At 36.8% G+C, this 4,212-nt stretch overlaps 1 non-coding gene across 1 annotated transcript; it reads right to left on the bottom strand.

Annotated features, from left to right (window-relative positions):
- Window positions 1-3,772: 3,772 nt before the first annotated feature.
- LOC144255189 (U6 spliceosomal RNA) lies at window positions 3,773-3,877 on the bottom strand. The gene has a single exon (XR_013343680.1). It is a non-coding gene; the product is annotated as a U6 spliceosomal RNA (small nuclear RNA).
- Window positions 3,878-4,212: the final 335 nt, after the last annotated feature.

The raw sequence follows: 4,212 nt of genomic DNA on the forward strand, positions 1-4,212 counted from the left end.
GGTCTAAATTTGGGGGCCAACAGAGATGAGGCAAGAACCTCACCCCCCCACTGGCACCAAGGTTAAATTTGGGGGCCAACAGAGGTGAGGCAAGAACCTCACCCCCCCACTGGTGCATAGGCCTATTCCACAGGTATGGCTATATACTGGACCGGTAGTCAGTGACGGGTATGATTCGGTTACAGTGATATCAACCTAAGCCAGGAGACTGACGCAATAAGGTCAGTTTTCCCATGACGGGTAAGAACCATATGTGAATTGGACATACCTAACAGGCACGGTCCCTAGCCACATTTGCCTGTTGTTTAATTAAACAGAAGGGGACAGATGTTAGGAGCCACAGCAAAAATATTGATACAGGCACCTTTGGGTTTAGTGACTGCCAGCCAGCAATTCACATTCATATGGTAATTGGACTCATGCTGTTCACCTGGGCCCGTTTCAGGACTCAGGTTACTCATGTCACTCTTGTAATGGGAGAGTTCCCATTGGTTGGGAAAGGATGGTAGGAGGGTGTTCCGGGGGAAGTGGAGGCCCCCCGGCTCAGGTAGACCACACGTGGTGGACCCACTTGTTAGGGGACGCACACGGCCTCTCAAAAAATAAAACTTTGTCTCAGTTTGACTGGCTTGTGTTTTTGTGCCCAACCGGGTTGCAAGATTGCAAGCCCGCGTGCACTGACAGCCCAGCAGGGAAGCGCTCAGCAGGGGTGCGGCAGGCAGTGCTCGGTGATAGCAGCGGCAGGAACGGGGCTCAGCCAGCCCGCTCGGGCCCCGGGCCGAGAAGCCTGCGGCAGTGGATTACTGAAGTATAGGAAAGCTATTGACTTTTGGATTCTGATATTGTATCCTGCTACTTTGCTGCTACTTTATCAGCCCTAGAAGCATCCTGGTGAATTTTCTGTATATGTATAGGATCATATAATTTGCAAATAAAGACAATTTGATGTTTTCTTTTCCTATTTGTATCCCTTTAATTTCCTTTTCTTAAATGATTGCTCTGGCCAAAATTTCTAGAACTATGTTTATAGGTTTGGTGAGACTGGACACCTTCATGCTGTTCTTGATTTTAGAGGAAATGCTTTCAGATTTTCCTCATTCTTTATGATGTTTGCTTTAGGTTTGTCATACATGTGCTTTGTGAACGTCTAGAGCGTTTGGGTCCCTGGGTAAGGGTCGCGAAATAACCAGGACACAGGGGATGCAGAGCCAAGGCAGCAATTGCAACTGCATGCTGAGGTTTATTTGCAGGTTCCTTTTATATTCTTCTTCTAACAAAGCAAGCGATTCTTCAGTAACACTTCACCCACATTGCCCAAATATCATGCCTCAGTGGGTACACAGAGCTAAATTCAGATTGTTCCTGCTTATTTGATAAGTACCCTCCCAAAGTTCTTTGTAGACATTATCTAATCCCCTGAGGATGTATTTGCTTCTTTAGAATGTACTGTTCCCAGGTCCAGTATGCAGGAAGCTTCTTCCTCTTGGCCAAACCATGCAGAACTTGTGACTTGAGATAAGGGGAAGAGAACTTTTCCTCCTCCTAGCTGAGGTTTGCCTCAGCTGACCTAAATCACAGCCACAGCTCTTGCAAAGTGTCAGGCCTGAGGGAGCTAAACTCTGCACACTCAAACCCCAACAGTGGTTTATGATGATGAGGTAAGTATCTTCTATCCAAACTTTTTCAGATTTTTTTAAACATTTATTTTTTAGTTGTAGGTGGACAGAATACCTTTATTTTATTTTTATGAGGTCCAACCCAGTGCCTCATGCATGCTCCCTAGGCACTCTACCTCTGAGTCACAAAGCCTAATGGAAACCAATGCTAAATTGTGTCAAAATCTTTTTATGTATCTATTTAGATGATCATGTGGTTTTCAATTTTATTTCTATTTCTGTTATGAATTGTATTTACTGATACATATATACATTCATATATGTATGTATGTGTATGTGTGTATATACATATACACACACACACACACACACACACACACATATATATAATCTCCAAACTTGCATCTCTTGGATGAAGCCAACTAGAACATCGTCTACAGTCTTCTTAATATATTTTTAAATGTGAACTGCTGATATTTTACTAAAGACTCCAGGGTCTACATTAATCAGTGATATTTTTCTGTAATTTTTTCTCGTAATGTGTCTTTATCTGGATTTGGTATCAGAGTGATACTAACTTTATGAATGAATTTGGGAGTGTTCCTTCTCTTTGTGTTTCACAAAATAATTTGAATATATTAGCATTTATTTCTTCTTTAAAGAACTGGTAAAACCCCGCTGAGAATTCATCTTATCCAAGGCTTTTCTTTGTTGGAAGTCTTTTTATTACTGCTTTAATATTATTCCTTGATACTGGTCTGTTTAGGTTTTCTGTATTCTCTTGTTTCAATTTGGGTAGGCCATAGTATCTAGAAATTTGTCTATATCTTCTAGATTTTCTCATTTATTTGAAAATGTTTTCAAAGTAGTTTCTTTGTCTTTCTTTTTCCTTTTCTTTTTCTTTTCTTCTGTTTTTTTTTTTTTGTAACAGGGATTGAACTCAGGGACGTTTAACACTGAGTCACATCCCCAGTCTTTTTTTGTATTTTATTGTATTTTATTTAGAAACAGGGTCACGGAGAGTTGCTTAAGTCCTTGATAAATTGCTGAGGCTGACTCTGGATGTGTAATCCTGCTGCCTCAGCCACCATAGCTGCTGGGATTAAAAGAATGCACTACCTTGCTCAGCTCAAACTTGTTTATACCTCTGGATTTCAGCCATGTCTATATCTTTTTAATTTTATCTTTAGTGTTTTTCATTGGGGTCTTCTCTTTCTCTTGCTTAGTTTGGCTAAGGTTTGATTTTGTTTATCTTTTCAAAGAATTAACTTTTTATTGCATTGGTCTTTTGAATTATTTTTTATTCTAAATTCCATTAATTTGATCTCTGCTTTAATGATTTCCTGTTGTCTATGGATTTTAGAATTGGTATTTTTAAATTCTCATATGACCCATTTCTCATCTAAAGGGTATTATTCAATTTCCACATGTCAAAATGATATGTTTTTTATTGTTTTGTCAATTTAGATTTTATCCTTTTATGATAGATTGAGTACATGGAATTATCTCTACTTTTGTGTATTTTATAAGACTTGATTTGTGCCCCTAAATATGTTATATTTTGGAAAAGATTCCATGTACAGCTGAGCAAAAATTAAATTCTATTGTTGAGGTAATAAAATAGTCTATAGATGTCTGTTAGATTCATTTTGTTTATATTATTCTTAATGTCTATAGTGTCATTAGTTTTTGTCTGGATAATCTATCTACTAGAGAGAGGGGTATATTAAAAACCACCTAGTGTTATTGTATTTGAGTATATCTGAGTCTTTAAGTAGTATTTTATTTATGTAATTATGTTTGGGGCATAAGTATTTAAAATTGTTATATGGCATCATTGGATAGTTCCCTTTACCAATGTAAAGTGACTTTTCTTGACTCTCTTCTGATTAATTTTGGCTTGATGTCTGCTTTTTTGGACAAGAGAGTAGTTACTCTTGCTTACTTTGATTCTCCTTTTCATGGCATATCTTTTTCCACCCTTTCAATTTCAACCTGTGGCTGTCTTTTCCTATAAGACATATATCTTATGAACAAAATATGATTGAGACCAGTTTTAACCCAATCTGTCTGTCTATCTTTTAATGGGAGAGTTGACACCATTGATATTTAGTGTTTTTATAAAAATGATCATTTCCTGCCATTTGATTTCTTAAAAAAATATGAAACATTTTATGAATTTATATGCTATCCTTTCACAAGGGCTATATTAAACTTCTCTGTGTTGTTGAAAATTTAATATATGTGCTGCCAAAGTGAACATCCACCCATCTTTCTTTAATAATATAGTCTTCCCAATAAACATTTTCAATGGTTTTTGACCTATAGGTAACAACCTTACAATTTAACAGAGATTTTCTTAAAACAGCAAATTGACTATTGATAATTTAATCTACTATACATTATACTAACACAAAACTATAAACCTATCATTATTTTGTCTATAAATTTCCTATTGTTGCACACAACTCACAAAGATATGAAACAAGACATTTTGTAAGATATTCAAGCAAAAAAGCAAAAGAGAAAATGAGAGATATGGATAAAGCATGTTATTATGGTTTGTATTTTACTGTATTTTATTTAGAAACAGGAA

This window comes from Urocitellus parryii, chromosome 5, assembly GCF_045843805.1.
Source record: "Urocitellus parryii isolate mUroPar1 chromosome 5, mUroPar1.hap1, whole genome shotgun sequence".
NCBI lineage: Eukaryota > Metazoa > Chordata > Mammalia > Rodentia > Sciuridae > Urocitellus > Urocitellus parryii.